We start from the raw sequence: 13445 nt of genomic DNA, 5'->3' as shown, positions 1-13445 counted from the left end.
GTCGAAAATAAATTAAGACCTCGCTCGAGATTCTCGCGCAGTCCGGCTACTCGATTAATCAAACAAAGGAGCGCCCAGAGGTCGACTCCGATAGCGCCCGACGCAAAGGAGAAAGCCAGGTGACTGAATGAGTGGTTGCTGACCGTGGTGATGTGGCCGCGCGTGCTAGTTTTAGGCCAAGGATAGGAATGGGTACGTGGTGTTGCCATTGGAGAGACAGGCAAATGCGTCTTACAGTGGTCACCGCGCTTGGTTTTGCTCTTTGCGTCCTTTCTTTATCCCGACCTGGGCTCTTGTCCCTCGACCGAATCAGTGCTGGCAGAAGTAGAGCTGAAAGGTCAACGTGAGATTGCCCGGTCTGTGTGTAAGAGCGACCACCAGGAGACGTGGCGAAGGCTGTCTTCTATGAAAGTCAGTTTCGCCATGTAAAGAGACCAAAATAAATGACGTGCGTGTCGTTGCTTGCTCGCTGAGATACAGTCGACATTGACCTGAAAGCTTCTAGAAAAGTGATTGATCGACTCTTATCGCGCCGCTTATTTTGCGCCTTAGCTTCAGCGCATTCCTGAGCGCGGAAATCTCGCTGCCCAAACGGGAGAGCAGCGCGCAGCACTTCACGCACCGTTGCGTTGCCACTTGCGATGCATTTTGCGGACTGAATGTTGTGTACAGCTTTTGACGTCTTTTCGTCGTTGCGAGGCGCACTGCCTCCGGGGGACGCGTTGAGGGGCGCACGTAAGGCCGATTCACACGACGGACCGTTCGTCCGCGGCCCGCGCATACGTGTTCATGCGTCAGCACTTTGAGAGGCGCGCTGTCGGCCGCCATCCATCCAGCCATCCAGCGCGCCTCTCAATGTGCTGACGCATGAACACGTAGTGCGCGGGCCGCGGACGAACGGTCCGTCGTGTGAATCGGCCTTAACTTACGGAACAGACCGGCGACACGTAAGAGCATTTCCATGATGCGCGCTTCCCAGCCTGAGGCAGTGAGGGCCACCGGAAAAAACAACAAAAAGGGAAAAACACATCTCGACAGCCTTCCGCAGTCGCCGCGATCGGAACACTGTGCCGATACAGAAAAGCAAGTGCCACGGAGTGAAGGCTGAGGAATTGATGAATACGTTCGCAACACGAGCGAGTGCACATGTCCCTGCCCTTATCTAGCACTTAGAGCCATTCAAACTGTTTGGTATGCGAAGCAGAAAGTAAAGGCGTTTTTTTTTACCTCTTTCCCGTACCGTTCCTTGGGCCTATCACGAATATCTGATGGGGCCATTGGTGTACTATAAGCGTCAAATGAAACGCGAACAAAATAACTGGAACGCGAGCACAAAAAATCAAGCTTATTAGAGGCTGGAGATGAAATACAGGCGTGGGCTATTAACATTTCAGAAGAGCGGTCTTTTCGGCTTCGATGGGAAAATGAACTGCTCATGTATTTTGCCTCCCTAGTATAACATCTGCAAGTTGTGCTGTTCGCGTTTCAATTGGCTTGTTCGCGTTTCAATTGACGCTGATAGTACAATTTACTTGGTCGTTATCGTCTTTTCGCATCCTGCTGAATACTACCGCGCCTTCAGCAAGCGATAAAGGAAGAGTAAAAAAAAGAGAGAGAGAGAATGGAACAGGGATTAACCAGTGATATAATTAAAACCACACATACAGTGATATCATTGCTACGCATGGCAGGGATATATCTTCGGCATGATGGGCCAGCACGGCGTCCAGTTGGGGGAATTGTAAGCGTAGAAAGACGGAGGTGCCTCTAGAGGGTTTGTTGCAACGCGATGCACATAGTTAAACCTTATGTTAATAGACTGCTGTTATCTTTCATGTCTCGTACGTTCCCGGAATAGAGCATTTTGTTGTCTCCACTGCTCTATCAATGCCTGCTAACACGTGCTGCGATCGGCCGGCAGCTGTCAGGAGTCAGGCGAGAACGTCGAACATCTCATCAAGCACACTCGGCGTTGGTAAGGAAGATTTGTCTAAGCCGCGTCCGGTCGCTGCGTTTACACAGTCAATCTTCTTGCAAACTCCCGCGCTCAGGAAGCCCACGCGCCCAGTACAGCGCCGGTCGGCGCCCGATGCAAACGCTTAACTGCAAACAGCACGCTGTGAGCATTCGAGGAGACTCCTAGACGCCTCAGTAGGCACGGGCCTGTGTATACGGGAGCCGCAGCGGCGAAAAACAGGCCATAAAGAAAGCTTGCAACACCTCGCAGTGACTGGCGCGCGTACGTGCACGGCACGTGGGTTGGATGTTTGCTGTGCAACCAGACGGCGCCAGGCGCGCCATCTGGCCAGTATTGGCCTACGGGCTGCTTCATTGGCGTCGATGAGCCGGGTGTTGCAGCCGGATCGCTAAAACAGCGCGTCTCCAGTTTCGAGACCGGAGCGAAAGAGCTTGCATTGCACACTTTGCGTGCAATCCCTAGCGACGTACACTCTTTAAAAAAAGTTAGTGAAAAGGTAGTAACTGCAGCACCTACTAACTCTGACTTCGTTTTACTACTTTTTATCAGCTATTTGCTAGCCTCTTCAAGGTATAGGTATCTTTTTACTAACTATGGTCGCTAGTTACTACCTAGTTAGTAACCGTTCCTTTAACCCCGAAATAAAGTAAAAGAATATAAACTGACACTCATTGCCCTGCTGATAAATTGGTTTTGTAATTAAACATTTCTGCAGGGGCATATGGTTAGGTAGACTAAAGTGTTTCTACAATCTCAACTTCATAATTAACGCTGGTATCTTAGCTGAACCGGTAAGAGCCGCTAGCCGGTAAACGAGAGTCTCATTTACGGAGTATATAAGACTGAGAAACCTTTCCCGACACGTGCACGCGCAGTGCGCGACTGTGACTCTTTCTGATTTCCCGCCGCGGTGGCTCAGTGGTTACGGCGCTCGGCTGCTGACCCGAAATACGCGGGTTCGATCCCAGCCGCGGCGGCCGAATTTTGTTGAAGGCGAAATTCTGCGTGTGTTCTGCGATGTCAGTGCACGTTAAAGAACCCTAGGTGGTGGAAATTTCCGGAGCCCTTCACTACGGCGTCCCTCATAGCCTGAGTTGTTTCGGGACGTTAAACGCCAATAAACCGATAAATCTTTCTGATTTCTGCTTTTCCTGCATTCTGAACCTTTGTGTGCGCATGGTAAAGTTGTTCATGCCATCGCCTCGCATAAGTTGTACATGTAATGCGCGATAAGCTTAAACGTAAGTGTATGATTTAGGACCAGCACGCTCTGTCTGCTGATAGCAGCCGCTGATAGCTCTGTCTGTATTCCGAAATTAGTCAAATTGACTGTGGAGATTTTTTTTATCATTCGAGTACGCATAAATGTGACAAGCCACGCCAGCACACCGTACGATGAATCTAGCAACATACGCGAGCTTCTATTCATTTTCTTAATACTACTAGCTTCCCGTTACTAACTGCAGGTAGAAGCCGTTACTAACCTTCCGGTTACTAACTGCGGTTACTAACAGGGTAGTAACATATGTGACAAGAAGTTACTACCCCAAAAGTTAGTATTCCTACCTTTTTTCTAAGAGTGTACGCGCCTGGCCCCGGAGGCTGAGTGCGCCTTTTTCGTGCATTTACTGAAATGATGTGATGACCGCTTAAAGCTCATCTCGATAACAGTACCGCTATCCTCAAGACTCCACACAGCATATAGACTGAAGCTCGCTTCACACTAGAATGGGTTCGTTGAATGGACTATACAAGTTCCTTCGTGGAGCGCAAGTATTTTTGCTGTGTCAAAACCGTGAGGACGACGTGGAGTGCAGATCATGGTGATGAAGTATTTAATACAGCATTCATACATATGCCCTTTGCATGCGCCGTACAGAGTCCATATGAGACGAATATCAGATCTCATCGAACATGTACGAACAAAATTGAGCGCCTTCTTCCATTCTTTGAATCCCAGACGCGTTTCAAATATTCCAGAAGACATCGGGTATAAATTGATTTAAACATCTGGTATAAACAAACTCAAGTTTTTTGTTGAATGCAAAGTATTTGTCAGGCTTTAAGGAATGAGATAATGAAGTGAACCAGGGTTAGAGAAGTTCAACGTCATGTGCTACAAGCCGCTGCATATTTTGGAATAATTGTGGACACATGCTATCTCGATTTGTTTATGGCGAGTTTAGGCCTCTAGTCAGTTGGTGGTGGTAGCGGTTTGTTTTAAGAGAAAAAAGAGACCCAGTTTGTATACTGTACGACGGCGGCAACAGTTCCAACCTTAAGACAGCCTTACCCTGGTACAGCCTTTGTCAAAGGAGCCCAGGGGGTTTGCTTCTGAAGCACACTGTCTGGTTCGTAATGCATCTCCAGCGCTCCAAATTTGCTGGAGGTAAGAATATTTCTGGTCCTGCCTCCTCCAATGGGTAGGACTACCACGAATATTACAGGAGTCCCACTGTGAGGCTTAGAAGCAAACCCCCTGGGCTCTAAACTTCTGACAAAGACTGTGCATAGGAAGCACTCGAATAACGTTAAAAAAAAAAAAAACTCGAGAAGATATACCTGGTCTTAAAGACATTTTTACCAACCTTTAAAAATACACTACAGTAGTACACGAGGACGACATTAAAAATTACTACCGGCCACACTCTGTAGTAACGCAGAGTGGCGCAGTCATTGCTCACCGCTCTCCTGCATCTGCCGGTTTCGGTCTGGACGACCGCGCTCATAATAATCCTGGCGCCATTGCCTGATCTTCTCAGCATCACGAGCTCAAATTTCAAAATATTCTCCCTGCCTAGGCTTTCGCTCCGCTCCACAACTCGTTTTTCGCGTATTCCTTGCTTTCACACGCGTTCGTGGCGACGTTCTTCCCGGTACAGTTTTGGGCGACACATCTGCGCCGGCTCACTTGACAGTGACTAACTTGCACCACGTGCCACGCTCAGTTAACACACCAACGCACCACGTACAACGCACCACGTGCCACGCCCTACTAATGCTAATGTCAAAAAACCGCGCAGCTTGAGATGACGCGAAACTACAGCACATCACATTATCAGCTAACGGTCTAAAAACACAAGGCTACCCTGTGTTTTCCTGCGGCAGCAGTGCTCTGAAAACCGCAGCTCTTGAAGAGATTCAGTTTCTAGCCAAGACCAATTTTGTCGCAAACATGGGAGTCCGCCAAAACAGGCGCTGAAGGCCTAATTGACCCCAACTATCAGTTCCATTTCCACCGCTGTCGTAAATCGCAAAAAAATACGCACACTTTCTTCCGGCTTCCTGACACCGCCTATCGCTGTCAATAACTTCCAGCTCTGTTGCTTCCCGCTGTGGGTACGCAACCCGCCGCCTTCGCAAGCTTCGCCGATTGCGTCGCTTCCGTGTCACAATTCTAGCGGCACTGGTATAGGCTGCCAACGAAATCCGAATGAACACCTTGAACAGCAGCACCAGCGGAACGCGGGTGAGTATACAAACATTTTTTTGTTTGCTACAAGCTTCTTTTTGAACCTGAAGAAAAACAAGTAGTTTGTAACAAATCAAAACAAGAAAATTGCTAGCCCTGATGTTTTCAAGAAATTTTCGCTCTAAACTCATGCCTTAAGAAGCTAATTAGTCAGAGATGCCTCGTTGCTCAAATAGACTACAAAAACTATCTGAATCAGTCTACAGTGTAACGTTTTTTCCTCTATTCGTTTTTTTTTTAGGCAAAGGCGCACTTAAAGAAAACAACTGGTCCACTGAAATTGAAAACAATTCGAGAACGAAGGGACAAATGTTCCTCAAACGAGGCCCTCCAGTCAATGGCGTCGACTGATTGTCAGGACATCGCGGTTAATCCCCTATCTCCTGCCAGCAACTTGCAGAGCCGCACTTGCAGGTAAGAGGATTAACCGTGACATCACGACAATCGATCGACGCTGCTGGTTGGAGCTTGGCCCTCCTTTAAGGGACATTTGTCAGTTTGTTTTTTTAGTTGTATCAGACTGTAGCACGTCTTTTCGCTACGTGCCTTCTAAGCTCGGTGAACGCTGGGACGGCGAATTGCTGTCAGCTTCTAGCCGTAAATACGATAATATATTGAACAACTTTCTTATTAAAGCTTCCATCAATGTTACACAGTTGTACTTCTGAGGAAGGTCGTCGTTGCAGACTGTCGTAATTGGCAACCTGTATGTGCTGAAGTGTGCAGTGTCGGCAGCAGCACAGTAACTCATAGCCTAGCTAGACGAGCATCTGCAGTGCTTTTTCAAGCCACCTGCCTTCACTTATAGGCATGAACTTCCGCGCTGTACCGAAACCATACGGGGTGTGCGCCTTACAGGACCACGTCAAGAGCACCTTAGGCAAGGAATGTCTTCAAACTCGCGGCTTTAATCGTGTGGAGACGAATCGTGGGCACTAGTCATCGTCGAGTCTCCACAAATATATTCGGCTGGACGCGCTCAGCGAGGCTGAGACGGAACAGCGCTGCGCCGGCCTTGCATTAAGCAGCCATGAAAATCCAGTCTGCGCGTGCTTGGCAGGCGTACTGGGACAGTCGTCGTCTTCGGCTGCTGGGCCACGGTGGCACGCTACAGCCCCCCCCCCCCCCCCCCCTCTAGCGATGAAGCCATGAGCGAAGTGTGAATGGCGAAAAGCGGATAGTCTTGGCGTAAATCGTACGCGACGAGGACTGGCACGGTCGGGAGGGAATACAGCAGCACAGTTAGCGATGACGTCGGTGTCAAGATGAGCAGGTTTAAGGCGGTCAACTGAGATTGTGTCCTGCCGGCCGTTGATGAGCAGGAGAAAGTGCTTAGGAGCACGCCGGAGCACTTGGTACGGACCATCGTATGGTGGCCGTAAGGGCGGGCGTACGGCGTCGTGGCGAACTAAGACATGAGTGCACCGCTGACGGTCGGAGGGGACGTGGACACGACGGGAATACTGGCGTTGACGTGGTGGAACGACAGTGCTCATAGCGCTACGTAGGCGGTAGGCGTAATCTGAGACGTCAGCAGGCGTGGGTGGTGAGGGCTCGAAGAATTCGCCAGGGACACGGAAAATAGTGCCAAACGTGAGCTCTGCTGCACAGGTAGAAGAGTCACTGCGAAGAGCAGTGCGGAGACCAAGCAGGACGAAGGGTAGGCGCTCATTCCATGGCGAAGGAAAAGCGGACGCCATAAGTGAAGCTTTAAGCTGCCGGTGAAAACGCTCAATGACACCGTTGGAAATCGGGTGGTAACAGGTCGTCTTGATGTGATTGACGCCGAGGAGCCGAGATAGGTTAGCAAATAAGGTGGAGTCAAATTGACGACCACGATCAGTCGTAATGGTGCAAGGGACACCGTAGTGGCTTATCCACAGTGTGATGAGTGCCCTTGCGATCGACTCCGCCGTTATGTCCAGAAGGGGCATCGCTTCAGGCCATCTCGTGAACCTGTCAATGCAGGTTAACAGGTAGCGGTGGTTCCCGCAGGGAGGAAGGGGACCGACAATGTCGACGTGCAGACGGCTGAAACGGGCGTCCGGGGACGGGAACGTGCCAAGCGGCGTAGCAGTGTGTCGATGCACTTTGCTTTTCTGACAGCTCAGGCACGCGCGCGACCAGCGGCGAACGTCGACGTTGATGCGAGGCCAGACATAGCGAGCCGTGACAAGGCGCTGTGCTGCGCGAATGCCAGGATGGGCCAAAGAATGGAGGGCATCAAAGACGGTTCGTCGATATGGTGGAGGCACGTAGGGGCGAGGGCGACCGGTTGATGTATCACAAACGAGGGGAACGGCGCAGTCAGGGAGCAACACGTCCTCCAACACCAGAGAGGTGTTGCGCGTGCGAAACCGCTGCAACTCGGCATCGGCTCGTTGAGCAGCAGCCATAGCCGTGAAGTCGATGACTGGCCGTCCATTGTCCGTCGCATTGACTTCAGCACGAGAAAGAGCGTTGGCAACTATGTTGGACTTGCCGCTGGCGTGACGAATGTCGCAGGTCAATTCAGAAATGTACCCGAGCTGCCTGATTTCGCGAGGAGCGTAGGAGGTACTGTTGGATGCTAGCGCGGACGTCAGAGGTTTGGGGTCAGTGAGGATATGAAATCTGCGTCCCTCCAGAACATGTCGGAAGTGCTTCACGGCTGAATATATTGCTAGCAGCTCTCGGCTGAAGGTGCTGTAGCGGCGTTCAGGAGGCGCAAGCTTCTTGGAAAAGAAGGCAATTGGCTGCCAAACACCAGCGACAAACTGTTGCAATACCGCGCCGACAGCAGTGTCCGATGCGTCAACCATGACGGACGTGGGCGCGTCACATTTAGGATGAACCAGCAGCGTCGCTCCGGCATTGGCTGCTTTGATGCCGCTAAATGCGCAGTCAGCGGCATCGGTCCAAGCAATAAGAGCGGTCGGCTTGCTGTGGCCCGAGAGAAGGTCGTGGAGAGGCTGCAGTATTGCAGCGTAGCGAGGAATGAAGCGCCGATAATAGTTGGCGAGGCCAAGAAATTCGCGCAGTTGTCGGGCGGGGGTGGGCCGGGGAAACTGACTGATGGCGTTGACACGGGCCGGAAAGGGGCGAATGCCATGGGCGTTGACGCGATGGCCGAGAAAGTCCAACTCAGCAACGCCGAACTCGCTTTTCGGTCCGTTGACCACGAGACCAAAGCGACTGAGTCTTTCGAGCACTTGACGCAGGTGGAACTTGTGGGCCTCTGCCGTAGGGCTGAAGACGATAATGTCGTCAAGATAGGCAAAGCAGCACGTCAAGCCGCGTAATGGTCAACGAAACGCTGAAAAGTCTGGGCCGCGTTGCGAAGACCGAAAGACATCCTCAGATATTCAAACATGCCAAAAGGTGTAATAATGGCGGTCTTCGGGATATCCGACGGTTCCACAGGAATCTGATGATATGCCTTTACAAGATCGACTTTGCTGAAGATTGTGTAGCCATGTAGAGCCGATGTAAAATCTTGGATGTGGGGAATCGGTTAGCGGTCAGGGACTGTGGCCTTGCTGAGGGCCCGGTAATCGCCGCACGGCCCCCAGTCGCCGGTCTTTTTGGGCACTATGTGGAGAGGCGACGCCCAAGGACTGGAGGAGGGGCGGATGAAGCCAAGCTCTAGCATATGCTCAAATTCCTGATTGGCGACAGCGAGGCGATCCGGTGCGAGGCGACGAGCGCGAGCAAACACGGGAGGCCCAGTCGTCACAATATGATGAGTCACGTTGTGAGCGACTGGCGCTTGGAGGGACGGGGGTCGGAAGACATCTGGAAACTCAGCAAGGATGCTGGACCAACGGTTGGAAACGGTGCTGTGCGCCTGGAGGAGCCGGAGTGGTGGAGCGCGGCAAGAGACGCCTTGGACGACTAGGCTTGTTTCTGAATCCAGTATTCTGTTTTGCCGCATGTCAACTGGGAGCCTGTAGTGCCATAGGAAGTCGGCGCCGATGATTGGCGTGCGCACGTCAGCGATAACAAATACCCAGCGAAAGGTACGGCGGAGTCCGAGGTCAAGCGTTACCGACTTCTGGCCGTATGTCCGTATGTTGGATCCGTTGACTGCGGTCAGATGAGGAGAGTCTAAAGGACGGCGCCGCTCAGCCAACGTAGGCGGAAGAACACAGATCTCGGCACCAGTGTCGATGAGGTAGCGGACTTTGGTTACACGGTCAGTGACGTGGAAAAGGCGACTGGATCGCGGGCCGAGAACACCGGTCGCCTTCAGTGTTCGGCCAGACCGTTTCCCGCGAAGGAGGAGGGCTGGCGGCCGTGGCGTGCGCGAGAGCCGTATCGGCGGTGGAACCAGCAAAGGGTCGTCGGGGGCGGAGAACGATTGGCAGAAAAACTGGGGCTGCTACGGCGTGCTGGATACTACGAACGCGGCCGGCGAGCACGAAGGGCTGCAACTTCATCTGTAAGCTGCGCCACCTGCCGGGCTAGCTCCTTTTGAGTAGCAGTGAGACAGGTATAGCAATCGTCAGGAGCTGGGCTCGATAGCTGAGGGGCAGGAGAGCGATGAAGTGGTGCAACGGAGGGAAAGCCGACGTCCATGATCTTATCCGCCAGCGTAGCCAGGGATTCCGGGGTCTGAGACGAAGACGCGCTCAGGATCATGCTCACCTGCGGAGGCAGGCGCTGCAGGAAGAGTTCCCGCAGTAGCGCGCTGTCGTGGGAAGTAGCCAAGTCTCCAGCCAGGGCGGTCATGCGACGCAACAGCTCGGTAGGTTTGCGATCTCCGAGCTCTTCTGAGGTAAGGGGCTTCTGCAGGCGACGCGGCTCCGTTTCAGTAGTTCTCTGGATGAGCATCGCTTTGAGATGATCGTATGTGCGATCGGCAGGCGGAGAGCGCAGGACGTCGCGAACAACCGCAGCAGTAGCAGGCGTGAGCGCAGCAATGACATGATCGAACATGGTCGCCTGTGACGTGATGCGGTGCCGGCGGAACAAGGCATCGATGGTGAGGAACCAAAGTTCCGAGTCCGATGACCAGAAGTCGGGGAGCTTGAGGGCGGAGACCGCGGACTCATGAAGTGGCAGCGTGCGAGGCGACGGAGACGGCACAGGATTGGAGGGATCCATGGCCAGGGCTTACACGATGGAAGGTAGGCGGGGTCTCGAGCTCCGGGCAGTGGTAGGCCTAGCGAAGTGGCTGATGCAAAGCGCAGGGCAGGATCAGAGAACGAAGACGCGAAGTCCGGAGTCACCAAATTTGTGGAGACGAATCGTGGGCACTAGTCATCGTCGGGTCTCCACAAATATATTCGGCTGGACGCGCTCAGCCAGGCTGAGACGGAACAGCGCTGCGCCGGCCTTGCAGTTAAGCAGCCATGAAAATCCAGTCTGCGCGTGCTTGGCAGGCGTACTGGGACAGTCGTCGTCTTCGGCTGCTGGATCACGGTGGCACGCTACAATCGTTCAGTGAGGGGTCTCGTGTATTTCGCGACCTAAGGGACTGGGGACAGAAGTTTTTAGGCGCGCCGTGAAACAACTGCAGCGCCGATTGTATAGGGCAGATAGTTGGGTAAGTACTGTGCCAGCTGGCGTAGTTTTCTGGTTCTCCGCTTCATGACGCCAAAACTGGAGCGGTTGCGAGCGCCCTGTCTCCTCCGGCTCACCTCGTCGCAACTCAGGCCGTTCATATAGCAAGCTTGCAAGCGCTCAAATAGATCGTTTGTTTTTTCTTATTAAAACAGGGTTTTGCGTAATTGTTATTTGCTGAAATACGCACTGTAAGCTCGTTATGTTTGCTGCATTAGTAAAACAAGAGAAAGGCGTATTTATATCATCTGATAATAATGAACCGGAACGGTCAGCTGGCTCACAAAAGGGGTGATTCTCGTTGTCTGCAAGCACAAGCTCCGCATGGTCCCGGCTCGAGTGACGAAATGCAAGTCCAGGTATGAAAGTGCAGCACAACCTCGAAAAATTTCACTGCTTTGAGCGCCATAAGGCCCGAAACTGTTTCCTAAACGACATCTTATATTTAAACCTGCTGATAAGAAGTTGCAGCCCCAGTCAGTGGTCCGCAGCTGCAATCTGAAGCGCGTCTAATCGAAGGCCACTTCGCTCATGTGATGAAGTGAAGGGCGTGAAGGTTACGAAGGAAAAGTCGCGGCGGAGAATAGGCGTTCCCTTGGTACTGCCGAACAAGCCCAACTCGCAAGGAAAATTCATAGCAAGAGAACGAGAAAAACTTGGTTCAGATGACGGCCGGCAAAACTCCAATGATAACAAAAACGAATGACATGAACTAGTTGGCTATCGCAGGAATGGTTTCTTAGAGCGTGTAGATTTGCATGGAACAGCCTAATGGATATGTATCAGCGCCTCGAACACAACACAGGAAGATTAAGGCAGTAATTGCTCATCGACATCCACCCTAGCGCGCCATACGGCTACAAAGGAAAGCTATACAGCTTTCTCAGAAACTTCGTAGTTAAAGAAAAATTCGTCCTGGTCCGGGGTTCGAACCCGGGACCACCGCTTCGCCGGAGCAGTCACTATACTAAAACAGGAAGAAGAAGATAGTAGAAAAGCGCTGAACTGCCAACTTTTTCCTGTACTCTGTACTATCTTCTCCTCTTTCTTCCTGTTTTGTGTTCGCGCTGCTGATACAAAATGGATCGCAACAGATGGTGTTACTCAAGCCCAATGGACATAATCTAGCAGGGTGAGAGTACATAATGTGTTTCATGATTAGGAGCACATGCCAATGGAATAAGGGCACTGTAAACAGAAGGGAGTAAAAAGGGTGTAAAGCTGTCCTCTAGCGCACACCCTTCTTTAAAGGGTGTGCACAGTAGAGGACAACTTTACACCCTTTTTACTCCCATATAGGTGTATTCGTGTTTAGAGTGTAGGAAGTGACTGGTGATGCATATCCAGCAACGAAGATATCAGAGTTGGCAAAATATCTGTACAGCATATTTGTGGACACTATTTCCTGTTCTTCGCCCTGTTGCTGCCTTTTCGGAGTTTCACAGGGCTTGATCAGAGTTCAATATAGTGTGAATTGGTGCCAAGATGGCGCGTTGAAATTGTGCTACTTGATGAGGGGAACAGTACGAGAGTTGCTACCTTGTATAGATGTGTTGTTTTTCTTTCCTGCCGTCTGTGTTCCCTAGCGTAGTTTTACCAGTTCCACAGGGCTCATTTTGCAGTATGCTGATCAAAAGTGGTGATGCTGGGTAAAACTAAATAATATTCTTTAACTACCAAACTTCTTGACCATAAAAACACTCTTCTAATCAACTTGCATAGTTCACAAAGAAAAAAAACTATTTCCTTTGTCACTTAGTTGAACTGTTAATTAAACGGAGAATAGTTGCTGGCGACATTATCCGAACTAAAAGCTAACCATAATTTTCTGTATACATTCGTGCCTCGTTATTATCATAATCATCATCGTAATAATAATAGTAATAATAATAATAATAATCTTTATTGCCACTTTGTATAGAGTGTAAATGAGGTTCAGGCCCGTGAAAGCCAACAAGAGGCTTGCCGGACTGGGCCCAGCAGTCAAAGCAAAGCGACAAAATGGTAGGAGATATATAGCAAACACTAATCGCTAAAAAGAACACTAAAGCTAAATTATGACAAAATTCACCAATAGATCTTCAAAATAAGGACAGTGCAAAATGGAAACAGAACAAAACAGGATCACGTGCATCTTCGTAATAAACAAAGAGCGACCGCGGTCAACATAGAGCTTTCAAATGTATCTTCAGATTCCGCAAAGAGGTCACTTCAAAAAGTTCATCAGGCAATTCATTAAAGATTTCAGGCACATAAGCGCAGCGTCTTGATCTTCCATATCGCGTTAAACTCCGCGGTACAAAATAACGAGTCGAATTCCGCAAATTTCTACTCGGAACTTTCAGCACTAAAAAGTTGGAATTCCAAAAATGGCGACGAACGACTGTTTGCAGAAATAAAGAGCGAAATGATGGAAGACTGAGGCCTTGGAAAACGTTAGCGCCGAATGAC

Source organism: Amblyomma mixtum, chromosome 5, assembly GCF_055824585.1.
Source record: "Amblyomma mixtum isolate Tamu chromosome 5, ASM5582458v1, whole genome shotgun sequence".
NCBI lineage: Eukaryota > Metazoa > Arthropoda > Arachnida > Ixodida > Ixodidae > Amblyomma > Amblyomma mixtum.
This window is presented reverse-complemented; position numbering follows the sequence as displayed.